The following is a 15,379-nucleotide window of genomic DNA, read 5'->3' as shown; positions in this document are numbered from 1 at the left end:
CAAATTGAGTCTGGCTTAGCTAATCGTCCACCGTCAAGTGAAAGAGTGACGATTAATTGATGACTGCTCATTTTGTATTTTAATCGATTTCATCTCACCCAATTTTTCTTTTTTCTTTTTCTTTTTTATTGCAAGTTTAAATTGAGAGATAAAATCCTAAGACGGCCCCACACAATCAATTTTCATGAATATGATAAAAAAAAATTAGATACTAAAATATAAAATAATTCCGAGTAAAAAATATTATCATTTATTGAAAGAAATTGTTAATGGCATTATATAGATCTGTTAAATTTAAAAAATGAAAAAACACTTGAAATGTTGGCTTTGCAATTAATAACAAAATCATTATTGGCTTCACAATCCTTTCGCCAAAATCAAATTGATTTAGAATGACTCTCCGATGACTTAAAATTAAGACCAATGATATCAATTACGAATAAAACGGATGAAGTAAAAAAAAAAAAAAAAAAGAATAATGAATTAGTAGAAAAGAAAAATTACCCCATTGATCCAAATCTCTTAAGATTTTATCTGTCAATTTAAGCTTGCAATAAAAAAAAAAAAAAAAAACCTAAAAAAAAAAAATTGGGTGAGATGAGACCAGTTGAATCACAAAATGAGTGGTCGTTAGTTGACCATCACTCCATCACTCGATGGAGGACGGTCAGCTAAGCATTTTTCCTTCAAATTTATGTAAAAATATCATCCGATTTGATTAAAATATCGTATTACCTAATTTGTTGATATCTAACGTTGCATATTTTGAGTGATAGGCATATCCTCAATTAGGATTACTTCCTAATCAACAACATGCATATAGTCGGTAACTCAATCTCTAAGGCTTGAGATAGGGTTATGGATTGCGTGGAAAAATGTAATAACTTTATCTTAAGACCTAAGATTAGGTTCGATTTTTATTTGCTACCAAATTTGAGTTGATTGGATATCTTTGGTGATTTTGTGCTTATTTTTTAATCCTCATGATTATCTTATTTGATTTGATGTTGATCTCGTGCGATTGGGTGTTTATCCTGTTTGATTAATTCCTATTCGAAAAATACCAAAAAAATTGCATGATAGATTAGGATAAGCATTAGATAAGATTTCCCAGTAGGATAGGATTTTGCATAGGATTGCATACTGAATAGTTTCTAGAAGATTCCTAGTTAGGATAGGATTTAACCAAGATTACTTCCTATTTAAATTGGATGATATCTTACTTTAGATAATTTATTTTGATTAATTTTAATTACAAATTTTGATAAGAAAAAACATTACGTGCCTGTCATATAAGATTAGATATCATAAATTCCATGTCATATGCCATGTCATTCATATGTGTCATATCATCATGCCACATCATTATACTATACCATGTCATTGTGCCATGTTATCATGTCATGTCATTGTGGCATGTTGTCATGCCACGTCATCAATACTATGTTATTTAGTGATTGCTTGTTTAGGTCATTTAACATAGAATTGCATGACATGTTAGAATTAGGTCATGTCATATGTCCTTAAAATAGTACATCATACAGACAAAAAAAATTAGTACATCATGCATGTTTACCTTAGGTTAGAATAACGTAATTTAGCGTTCACTAAAAATAAAATCTCAAAAGGAATTACTTGAAATTATATGGTAATGGAAACCATATTTAGGTTTAAATATTGTTATTAATTAACATAGTTGCAAATTGCTTTGCTTCGATAGGGTTAAAATTAATCCAAATTGCCCGACAAACATTTTTTTTTTTTTATAAAAGAGAAAAGGTACCGAAAGAGCGTTAAAATAATTTAGTATAAAAAATTCCCTGAATCCATTTAATCTCCGATTCATAAAAGTAAAATACTCTCCCATGCTTCGATGGAATTAAAATCAATCCAAATTGCCTGATAAACTTTTTTTTTAATAAAAGAGAAAAGGCACCAAAAAGCATTAAAATAATCTAGTATAAACAAGTCCTTGAATCCATTTAATCTCCGGTTCATAAAAGTAAAATACTCTCCCATACTTTACATGGGTTTCTAATCGATCCATCAAAAATTGGTTAGTGATGATTTCGAAATAAATCAATCTTGCTTGTTAATAACTTGAACTTAAGTTGTAAGTTGGTATAGGCTTGGAAGAGCCTGAATTAGGTTTGAACTTAATAATTCATTAGTTAAACCCTAGATGCTTTACTGTTAGGGAAGCTCGCGACATATTATAAGATTTTTCTGATGAGAATCACATTGTCACAAGCTCCACGAAGGGGAAAATTGTCCAAATAGTCCAAAACCTATTACACTTTTGCCAATTCAATCCTAAACTTTTCAATTTTGTCATTTTAGTTCTAAACATTTTCACATTTTGCCAATTTAGTCTTAAACATTTTTATTTCTTACCAATTGAGTCCATTCGGTCAATTTTGATTTGAAATTGCTGATGTGGACAATCGGCGCTAATGTGGCATTTTTTAAATGATATTTTAATAATTTTTTTATGTTTTTTAAATTTTTGGCTACCGCGCAGTTATAAAGTAGGCCAGAGGGCTTCTCCCAAGTGATGTGGGAGAGCTAAGATCCCTTTAGCATGCATCCGGATCCACCTTAACCAGGCTCTAATGCTAATCTGGGGGGTCTCATCCCCAAAAGACGTCTTGAGAGGTGAGGGGGACCACAGCAGTTATAAAGTAGGCTAGAGGGCTTCTCCCAAGCGATGTGGGACAACTAAGATCCCTTTAGCATGCACCAAACCCCCCTAAAAAGAAAAAAAGAAAAAAAAAAGGAAAAAACCATAAAAATTCAAAATATTATGAAATTTTATTTAAAAAGTGTCACGTCAGTGCCGGCCATCCAAGTCAGCAATTTCCAGTCAAAATTGGCTAGACGAACTAAATTGGCAAGAAGTTAAAAGGTATATGATTGAATTGGCAAAATTAAAAGGTTTACAACTGAATTGACAAAAATGAAATAAGTTTGAGATTTTTTTGGACAATTTTCTGCTTCAGGAAGACCACATGTATTAAAACCTCCATCTCATGTGCAATCTGGGTTAAAAGTAGCTTAAGCTACTAAATTAAAGGATATCACATGTATATGAAGAGTCTATAAATTCCATTATCAAGCGATGAGAGATATTTTAACAAGAAGAAAGCTGCGTAGATTTGTTAGGGTATTGCGTGCCTTTTGCTCTATATTAATGTACGTATTCTAATAATTTGTGTCTCTTTGCTCCATTGACCCCATTCATGTACGGAATGGCGTTTATCGTGTGGTGTTTTTCCCGGCTTGGAATAAAATGTGAAGATGATAACATTGCATGTGGAATTATTTTTTAACATGGTTGTCATTAGAGGTGACCAAATGGGTAAAAAAGACTCATATTTTAACTCGTATTTGATGGTGCAGGTTAAAAATGTGTTGTTTTATGTTTTTAAAATGGGCTTAAGTGAGTTCAAGAAATAAATGTTTAACAATTTACTGGATCTTAAATGGTTTGATATGTAACCTATTTCAAATCCATATGAAAAATAAAGAACTTTTTACGGGTGTTCTAGTAGTGAATAAAGCATGCAATGTGTTGGGTGGAGTTGGAGATGTTAGAATATTTTTTATAATTTTTATTTTTTAAAAAATGTTCTTAATTTTTTACAATTTTTTATTATATTTTTCTTTTCTTTTCTTTTTCTTTTTCTTTCTTTCTTTTCTTTTTTTCTATGATGTTAGAACAATTTTTACAAGCCGGCAAGAGTCGTTGGCCCTCACTTGTGGTCAGTCGGTGACCCTCACTAGACTTTAAAAATAATAATAATAACAAACGGATAAGGAAAAGGAAAAGGAAAAAAAAAAAAAAATTCAGAATTTTATTTAAAAAATAAAATTATTCATATCAGCGTCTGTTGTCATATGCCAACTATGCCACATAAGACGGTTGACATCCACATGACTGATTTCCGGTTAATTTGGCTAGAACGACTAAATTGGCAAATCATCATAAGATTATAACTAAATTGGCAAAATTAAAAGTTTAGGACTAATTGGCACAAATACCTTAGATTAGGATCTTTTTGGTAATTTCCTTGTATCTTTTCTCACAACACACAAAAACTCTTCCAGTTCTTTAAGTACATTTCAATGTTCAGCTTCTTTTTTTTTAATGTTTTTTTCTTTTATTTACTAACAAATTTTATTTAGTTAATTTATTTTTCTAATTTGATAAAAAAATATATCCAAGTGGCATATTCTTATGAAGATCTTAAAGTAGGTTAAATGTTTTGGTATGAATATGGATGTTTTTTTTATTGATATATGGGTTAGGTTGGGTTTGAGTCGCTAAAATTGTATTACATAAAATTGGTCAATAGATTTAAATGGATCAATTTGAATAAAATCACTTTTAACACAATCCAAATTGGACACGACCCACCTAATTGTAATATAGTTAACACGTTCGTTGTGCGCATGCAATGATGGCATTCCCGCTGCAGCGATGGCACACATTACACTTTCGAAGGAGGAGAAGTCTAGTTTAGAGAGTTATAGGTTATTTATATGAGCTAAAGAATGAAGCCAAGTGCTAGTTTGAAGAATAAGATAAAACAATTCAAGTGTAGGATCATTTAACATAGGCCTATCTTTTGTACTGGTCAGAAGAACACCTCCGATGCCACAGCTTGGCACAGGAAACAAATAAGTGACAAAACTTCCAAAATATACACTTAAGTATCAAAATCGAAAAAGAAATAAATACTTAAGTGCCAACAACGAGGATTTTCAGCCAAGCAATTGACATGATTTTTTCAGCAAGAATTTTAAATGATGTGGCATTTCTTTAAAAAAAAAAAAAATTTATCCACGTATACAAGGCGAATGACGTCACACCATCCTCATAGACTACGCGAGACGATGCTAAATGATGTCGTTTTGTCATGGTCCACGTAGACAACACGAAGACCCCATGCTATAGTAAGGTGGGGCTGAAGAGGGGGCCCTAGATGCTTGAGATGGACAAGCTCTTCGCCGGCTACATCAACCGTGAGGGCGAGGGCAGGTGGCGCACCCTCCCCGAGTGGGCTGCAACGAGGAGGATCTCACCTCAACCTTTACTGCCTCCTCAGCAACAATTACCCTTCTCCTCCTCCTCGAATTCTCGAAGATCATCGAGCCAGATCGATCGAGGTTGAGCTTTCCGATCTTGGCTAGGGTTTCGTGCATTCTTGAGGAGGGGCCAACTAGAGTTTTGATGTTCTCTCTCTTGATCGCTCACTTGGTCTCTCTCTCTTCTACTCACCAATTCACCACCAATGCCTACAGAATTTCATTATCCATCCATCTCTCACAAGAACCCACACTCTCACTCAATTTCTTGCTCACTTTCTCTCACATTTTTCAGCTCATGAGAACTCACAACCATAGCATCCATAAAACCACCCACTGATTAACCAAAAATCTCCGCAAAATTTAGAAAGACGATCATACTCTCCATTTTCAAGATGTAGACCGATTTTATTAATAAAATAATGTCACATCGGATTTCCTGCAAACGTAGTTGGAGTTAGCACTTGAGTGTCCTTTTTTTAAAAAAAAAGTATTACTTAAATGTACCTTTTGGATGTTTTGGCATTTATATGTCCCTATGTGCAAGTTGTGACACTTGGGGTGTTCTTTTGCCTTTTGTACTACTAGAGGCCTCCTAAATTAGCTGAGTAGTTTGAAATCTTTTAACATATTGGATTAGCATTTTTTTTTTGTTCTTGTTGAGTCATAGATGGGTCGTAAATTATATTTAACTTGACTTGGCTGAGTTACTAGGTAGTGCAACATGCATGCCACAACATTGCTCAACCCAACCACTGTCTTTGGGATAAATTTTTGCTTTTCCTTCTTTTTTTTGTTGGGGCTAGTATTTGTGTTAAATCTCTACATACCACAAATTAAGTGCAATCGGATTATAGTAGTCATCTTATGCGCATAGTTTCTTCCAGTTCAAGGAGGATTCCATTTCTAAAATTAATGGCATGTTGTAATCCAATTTACTTTCGCTATTCATAATTTTTGGCAAATAATATTCTATAAAAGTGATTGCTTACTTGACATCAACTTGTCGACCCATTTTCACAGTAAAAACTACAAGCGTTAACCATTTAGTTGTCTAGGATTTATATTCCAGTTAATCATAGTTGTTTGAATGTGAGGGCACTTGTACTAGGCTCTATCTGCTTTGTGAAAAATAAATAATTTGGAAAATAATTTCCTAAAAGTGATAACATATATCACTAACAAAAATGAATGAACGAAAAATAATTTTATCATTCACAATAACGTTTAGACATGAATTATTTTTTATAATATAAACATTTTCATTGACTAAATATTTCAAGTGATTTAGGCGATTAATTTTAGGAAAATATTTCCGAATAATTTATTTTTTACAAAACAAACATAACCTTAGTTTTAATTTAATTTATGAATTAGTCATTATTATTTAGTTCGCTCTTGGGTAGCTGGCTATCTTGCACGGTGGTAGGTGAAGCTAGAATTGCATTCCTTGGAATGTCCCAACTAGCAACTAATTAAATTGTACAATATTTTTTTTCTAAATATTAGGATAATCTTGGTCTTTCTGCATAACGATTAGTACTTTGCATAAACCTAGTCTTTTTGGATATTAATCAAGATGTTAATTATGTCATATATGTACTCATTGGGGTCAACTTCCGTTGTCAATTTATTTCTTATCCCAATGTAAAGTAAGGTTCAATGCCATTGGCTATCATTATACATGATTTTGCTTCTGACAAAAAATATAGTTTTCTAGCCATACTAGTGAGCTAAATTATCATGGGATTAGTGACTACATAGATTCTATATATGGGATAGTGGAGTGGGAAGTCCCTGAACTTTTGTTGACTTGCATTTCACCCCTTAACTCTTTCTTTTTTTTTGAGCAATTAAGTCTTTAAACTGCTTGTTTATTTATTCAAGTTAGTCATTCTATCAAACTATTAGACTGAAATCCAAATATGCCCATCCACATCAATGCTGAGAGAGAGAGAGCTAGGGGGATGGGGAAGGTCAAGGTAACAAGCTAACTTGGTAGTGGAAGCTGGTAGTGATGCCCAACTACTACCAGGGTGCAAGCAACCGGGCGCTTGCCTCCATCATGATAGAACACTTAAATATTAAATCATGTCTTTATCTAATAATTTAAGATTTTAGAATAATTAATAGTAATCTCACAAAATCTCATACATTGCCACTGAATGCTACATGCAAAGAGAGATTGAGGGAGTGTGCAAGAGCATTAACATGGTTTCACACAACACAAAATCTTTGAGAGAGGAGAAATCAAATCACTAGATCAACAAACATATAACAACAAAATTCTCAAGACAAAAAGCCATAAATAACACAACCAATCATACTTTGCACAACCCATGAACCCAAATTAAGGAAATTCAACAAAGCGTCAACAAAAATAGTATAAAGGAAATACCAAGTTATGTTCTCTTTGGGGATTGACTCTATTTCAACATAATGTAGAATAGTAAGAAGAAGAAGCAACAGCTAGAATGACGACAAGCTCGAGTTGTGCTTTCTCAATCATAGCCCAATTGCTATGACCAAGCAATTCATGAGAAATTGAGCAAATAAAAAAAAAAATACCTTTATCAAATTTGGAGAATGATTCCCTTATCATTGAGAAGTGTATTAATGTTTAGAGTCAGAGAGAAAATAAGATAAAGTGTTTATGGTGGCTCAACCCAATTAGAATTGTACAATATATGTTTATAGAAGTGACTAATTAGGGTAAGGGTACATATTCAAACATAATTACAAAAAGACCTTATAATACTTATAAATTACACTTTATTACTCCCCCTCAATTCGAATTAGGTGTGACAGTTGAGAGATTGAATCTCAATGATGCATGATGTGGACTAGGTAGTCCCTTGGTGAAGATGTCTACCAGTTGGTCCCCTAAAGGCACATTATGAGCACATAGATCACTGGAAACATCCCGCTCTCGAACAAAGTGAAAATTCAACTCAATGTGTTTTGTACGTTCATGAAACATTGGATTGAGAGAAAGATATGCGACAGAGATGTTGTCACAGTAAATGGTGAGAGGATTAAAAAGAGGAACTCCAAGCTCACAAAGTAAATGATGAATCCAGATAGTCTCAACAACACAGTGAACAAAATGCGATATTCAATCTCTATACTAGAACGGCCTATGGCGGGTTGCTTCTTGGTACTCTATGAAACAAGATTGGTGCCTAGCAAAACACAAAAAGCAGAGATAGAATGTTGAGTAGTGAAGCACCCAACCCGGTTTGCATCTGTACAAGTAGTCAATGAATTGGGAGAACACCGCCCAATGAGCAATCCGTGGGTGGATGTGCCAACTAAATACTGATATATATATATATATATATATATATATATATATATATATTGGAAATGAGTTAATCTAGGTTAATGCTTGAATTGTCTTGCCATGTTCACAACAATACTAACATCAAGTCTAGTCATGAACACATATTGTAGAGCACCAACCATCAATCTATACAACATTAGAAAAGTGAGAAGCTAACAATCGTTAGCAGACAATGAAGCATTTGAGATTAAGGGAGTAGATAAAGACTTGACCTTAACATGGTCAAACTTACGCAAACATTCATTAACATGCTTAGGTTGAGATAAAATTGTACCGTCAAAGTAATGATAAGCCTCAATGCCAAGAAAATAGTGAAGTGGTGCAAGATCTTTCATAGCAAATTCTTGTGAGAGTCAAGTAATCAAAGACCATAATAAATTAGGATTATCACTGTTAACAAGGATATCATCAACATACAACAAAAGATATAGACAACCTCAAGAAGAAGCATAGATGAATAACAATGGATCAACCTTGTTGAGGTTAACAATAGAACCTAGAAGGGGTTAAATAGGTTGTTTTCAAACTTTAATGATATTTTGCGGAAATTAGCTAATTACCAAGTAAAAATTACCTTGGCCTGATGTTTAAGCAAACACTCACTAACTATATGCCAATGTATATAAGAAGATGAAATACAGTGGGACATAGTGAGATATATAAGAAGATGAAATACGTCCACTCTTTAGCTAACCCAATGAACATCATTTGATATACTTTGTTGTTACATCACCATCAATCTGATCTTTACTACCTCGACATAAACATCATCAGTACTTGATCCTTTAGGTTGATTGGTGTTGTTTGTTATAACAGGATATCTGCAAACTTCTCCCCAATGGATCACACTATGGATGTTGCGTAGTCCTTTAATCCAAACATTTGCAAACAGCATAGTAACTAATATACTAAGAATAGTTTGGATATCATCAAAATCACTTGAAGATGTTTTCTACAACAAACCTTACTCGCCATGAAACCTAAAGATAAGAAAAAAAAAACTACTAAAGCGAAAGAATCATGCACATGGCGCTTGCTTTAAGCTATAAATGGCTTTTCAAAGATAGGACCTGTGATGCGAGAACTTAATATGAGAGAAACTGGAAAGTTGGCACATATAAACTTCCACATAAAGGATGTTGTACAAAAAGGCATTCTTAACATCAAATTGACATATGATTCATCCCAGGGAAATCGCAATGGAGAGAACAACTCGAATTGTAGTGGATTTAACAACCGGGCCAAAAGTCTAATCATTCTCCAATTCAACATGTTGTTTGAATCCCCGTGTCACGATGCAAACTTTAAAATGTCCAATAGTTCCATCAGATTTTTCTTTAACCTTAACAATTCATTTACAACCGAGTGATTAGTAACAAGATCAAGTAGTATAAGATCCCATATGTGAATGACCAAGGCATTAAATTCATCTACCAAGGACACTTTCCAATATGGGTCAAGAATGGTCTCAAGTACCTAGTCAATGTCTCTTCATGAAAAGATTGAGAAAGGTTAGACATTTTCTGAATTTAGAAATTCTTGATAAAGCACAAGTCTACATAGGATGAGGGTGAGAGACCAAATGAAAGTGGAGGAGCTAGATAGAGATGATTTTCAAGTCTGGTGTGGGAGGAATTTGGTTGGGAAAGGAGTCGGTTTGGGATACTATGAATGGGTTTGGAAAGAGGGGCAATGAAGGCCAAAAGAATTGAAAGTAGTTTAGTAGGCCAAGAGGAGAAGAGAGATGGGATAGAAGGTTGGGCTAGAGAAATGGAGAGAGGCAAATGAAGAGATTAAGGGATAAAGGAGGTAAGAAGAATAGATTAATTGAAGAAAACAAAAGGCAAAGGGGTTGAACTGAAATAGTGGGTTATGGGACTTAGAGTTGAACGGTGGGTTATGCGTCGAATCATAAAGGCTATCATTGCCTTGAACGAATGGAAGATTTTCCTTATTGAATTTGGAAGAGAAAAGGGAAGATGATGACCGATAAAAACACAACCACTTGACTGATCAAGGCAATGATAGCCTTTGTGATTTGATGCATAACTAAAACATACACATGGCACAAAATGAGGTGCCAGCTTATGGGAGACACGAGATGGAAGAAGAGGATAACAAGCACGTCCAAAAACCCAAAAGAACGAGTAATCAAATTGGAACCCCAATAAGAAGTGGAAATGAGAAATATCATGATAGGACAAGAGTGGAAAGCCGATTAATATTACAAACAGTAGCGAAAAGAGCATCAACTCAATATGAAGGAGGCATACGAGCATGTATTAATAAGATTTCGAGACATTTTGAGTTGGGGGTGTCTAGACAAGAAAATCATTGAATAATATTATTTTCACGTAAATATGTTTGGAACGAACTATTAGTATATCCATCTCCCCCACTAGTTGGTAAAAACTAAATTTTGGCATTGCGGAATTAAAACAATGAAAGCAATGAAAATTGTAGGTACTTCAAATTTAATTTACATGGGAAAACCCCAAGTGAACCAAGAGTAGTCATCAATGAAAAACACAATATTTGAAATTAGAATTAGATAAAATTAGACTTATCCATACATCATAATAATTTACAACTAAAAGAAAATATGCATGATAACTAATGGACTCAAAGAATAATTGATCAGATTTGGCCACAAGATATCGACTTAAATTAGAATTGCAAACATGACTCAAAACTTGTTTATTTGGATGATCGACACGAGCATGCCAATGAGTGAGTGAAGCACTGGCACTGACACCGTGACTAGGTAGAGACCAGCAGTGGCCATCAGGGACCGGTGGCAATGACCACCAACAGTGATCGTTAGCAGCATTAGTGGCGACTGTGGCAAAGGAGTTGGTTTTTTTATATTTTGATAATACAGAAATATGGAAGTGAAATTTCAATACCAACTATAGCTAGGTAATCTAATTTCACAATTATTAAGAAACTCTATTTAATATGAATTTCAAATCATCGTCTTGATTTCTTTCGAACAGGAAACATGCAGGGACTGGAATCTATGGTCATGATTGAACGAAATGTGGCCCAAGAGCACGTTTTATAAGAGTTGCCAACGAAGAATCAATGAAGTGCCCAAGCAATGTAAAATTTTAATGGACTAGACACTTAGGATCCGTTTGCGAAAAATAAATAATTTGAAAAATATTTTTTAAAATAATCGTTTGTTTTGCTTACAAAAATAAGTGAGCAAAAAATATTTTCATTATCCACAAATATGTTCAAACATAAATTGTTGACAATAGCAAAAACATTTTCCTTAAATAATTGTTTATATTACTTGAAATAATTAGCCAATAAAAAAAATTTCTATTATCGACGACAACTTATGTCTAAATATTTTTGTGGACGATTCATATTTGTAAGCGACACAAGCGATTGTTTTTTGACAAATAATTTTCAAATTATTAATTTTTCACGAATCAAATGTAGCCTTAATAGACAAAGTACTTTTAGAACCTAAGAGTGATCCTACTTTACTCATGTTGACAATAAATTTCATGTGAAATTAAAGTGAATTTTTCTCAAAGTTATGGCAACAAAGTGAGAGTTATATGAGTTATGGCATTTGTGACGGCAGTTTCCTTATAAATTTGTAGTTTCAATGCTGTGAAACCCAAGCCACCTAGACTTCTTTCTCATAACTGCAATTCTTATTTATTCTTTTCTTTATATGAAAAATCCTATTTCTCATTACCGGACTTGTGTAGTTTTCCAATTAAAACCCTTTCTCTTTTAATATGTTTAGTCAAGTTTCTTAACTTGAATAATTTTTTTAGCCAGGTCCGTCTAGCGCCCAATCTAGTCAATTCAAGTTGACATGTCGGACCGTGAAAAGTATAGTGTGGAAAAACATTTTGCCTCCACGAAAGATGGACAAAGATAGGGAAATGACAGTTGAAATAGAATGATTATGTTTTTCTGCCTCCACGAAGAAGGACAAAGTATAGCGTGGAAAACATGTTGCGTCCGCTAAAAAAAGTCATTGTGGAAAGCGACCCATGCGACAAGATGGACAAAGATAGGGAAATGACAGTTGAAAGAGAATGATTATGTTTTTCTGCCTCCACGAAGAAGGACAAAGTATAGCGTGGAAAACATGTTGCGTCCGCTAAAAAAAGTCCTTGTGGAAAGCGACCCATGCGACAAGATGGACAAAGATAGGGAAATGACAGTTGAAAGAGAATGATTACCAAGGAAGTGGGAACCCTCCACGTCCGGGAACCTTGAAAGTGAATATCGATGGCTCTTTTTGTTGCATCTACCACGACTCCGATGGACGACTGGTAGATGAATTCGCTAAATCGAGAGTAAGTATATTTTGGATCACTTAAGTGCCAATAAATTTTGAAAACCGATCATTTCAGTGTCAACGTCAATCAAATTGGCTGGAAATCCGACATTACACTTTTTTATTAATTTTTTAAGCTAACGTGGTTCATCGGAGGGTTGAGTCAGCATCCAAATAACAAAACGACGTTGTTTGGCATCTTTCCCCCAACTTAGAACCCTAAATCCTCAAATTGAGAGAGAGAGAGAGAGAGAGAGAAGTCATGTTGTCTTCTTCCTCGAAGAACAACACTAGCAGCGAACAGCACCAGCAGCAACACCAGCAGTGCACCAGCAGTGCACCAGGAGCGGCATTAGTAGCAACAGCAGCGCACCAACAGCGGCACCTTCAACCCCTCTTCTTCCTCCTCCTCCTCCGCCCTCGCCTCATATTCTTCCTGCCACTTCTTGCTTGAGCAATAATCTCAGTCTCACTCTCTCCTCACTCACCCGGTCGAGCAACTATGATGGTGGCCGAGTGATGGCGGGCGAACAACGATGGCCAAGCGGCAAAGACAAAGAAACCCTAATTTCAATCCACATATGAGCTATACGGCGTCGTTTTTGTGAGGATGTCCACATATGATGACAAAACGACGTTGTTTCTTGAGGAGGATGGAAAACGACGTGGTTTAAAAGCCACCACAACTTTTTTTTAATATAAAAACCACGTATTTTATTTGGCCGGAATCTCTCGTCGATAGCACCAAAAGTGATCTTTTTTCTCCGATTTGGCACTTAAGTGATCCAACGAACTTTTGGTACTAAAATGAGCGCCATATACAAGTTTTGGAACTGATAGTGTACTTACCCCAAATCGGTGAAGGCATTCTCAATCAAGCAAGTGGAAGCTATAGCTTTAGACAAAGGCCGCATCTTTGAGAATAGAATTCGATTGTGTTGAGATTGTGTAGAGACTCTAAGACTACGTTTGGTCGTATAAATTTATAAACAGGATAAGATTGGATATAAAATCCATGAGATTTTGTTATATCTTATCTATTATTTGGTGATTACAGTAATAAAATTGGATATATCCACATCATATCATATATATTATTTCGTTAAAACGCCTTATCAATATAAATTAACCACAAATTTTACAAACGAAGATGGTAAAAATCTTTTGTAACCAAATTTATTTTTATTTTTATTTTTATTTTCCCCTCTCATTTTAATTAATTTTTTATTTCTTTCTTCCATTTCCATCATTCTCTAATAAAATTTTATTAATAGAAAACTATACTAATATACTTGAATTAAATTCGAATATAAATAAAAATAAGATTAAATTAAAAATATTTTTTATTTATTTTGAATTTCTTATATTAGAATTCAAATATTATTTATACTAAAATATAATTTTGAATTTGTTAATTAAAGAATTTTTATTTGAGAAAATTTTTCCTATTATGAATATTAGAAATCATATTCATTTTTTTATCACTTTTCCCCCATGGGATAATTTTATCCGGCCTATATACTATTTATATCCAATTCTATCTTGTCTTGAACAGGTATCGAACACAAGATAGAATAAATTTTATCACATCTTAAATTTTATCCTGATTGTCAAGCGCAATCTAAATGCAAATCAGTTGAGTTGGGAAGTGGGTGCTCTTATCACCCGAGCCCATGACTTATTGAGAGGTTTTGCTGGCCTTGAATTTAGTTGTTGATTGGGTTGCTAAGGCCTAACGTTCTTGAAGGTTATCTGGCAACTGGGTCTTGTATCCCCCTTCTGCTCTTTTTTATTTACTTTGCTCTAATGCAAGAGACTTGTATTCACTAAAACTTTTATAAGTGAATGATACTTTTCTTCCAAAAAAAAAAAACCCATTATATAAAGAAAATGTGCCTCTAAGGACCATCCAGTATGAATTTCTCTTCCCATATCATCCTCCGACTTCTTCCGATCGCCACATCAGTTCAGTCAGAGATTGATGGAAGATGGACCTGACCAGAAAATTGAGACAAGTTTCAAGAATTAATTAGAATGAATTAAAATTCCATTGATTTGGTAGAAAACTATGTATATTTTAGGGATAAAAAGTGTTATTTTATTTTGAAGGTGTGATTTTTTTTTTTTTTTAAAGTCTTCGTGGACATCACAAGGTTTTGATGTTGATGATCATTAGCAGAAAAAGAGTCTCTACGGTGAGGCACCATTGAATAAAATAAAATGAGTAAAATCTCCCTCGTCTATTCTTTTACCTGTTATAAAAGTTTCCCTTCTCATAGTAAAAGAGTCTCTTGTCTGGTAAAAAAATATTCATTACACGGTAAATGTTACTGATTTTGTGGTTGAAGATCTAATTTATGGTCAAAGAAGTCATGATGGGGGTAAAGGAATCGATGCGTGCTAAATGCTAATCGTCCTTGGGAAATGAAAGTTGGTTCGTATATATAAGTTGGTTTTATTAGCGAAAGTAACTTATCTTTGCAAACACAAAAGTTCGCTTTTTTTCATTTACATCCGAAAAGTAATTTAGCATCATTACTGAGAAGAGGTAATCAATGGGCAGAGCCTGGGTCAAGCCGGGCCTGGCCCGAGCCCCCTCATTAACAAAATATTTCATAGTAGTTTTTGGGCTGGGTAGG

Source organism: Eucalyptus grandis, chromosome 3, assembly GCF_016545825.1.
Source record: "Eucalyptus grandis isolate ANBG69807.140 chromosome 3, ASM1654582v1, whole genome shotgun sequence".
Classification (NCBI taxonomy): domain Eukaryota; kingdom Viridiplantae; phylum Streptophyta; class Magnoliopsida; order Myrtales; family Myrtaceae; genus Eucalyptus; species Eucalyptus grandis.
The sequence above is the reverse complement of the archived record's forward strand: the minus strand, read 5'-3'. Positions refer to the sequence as shown.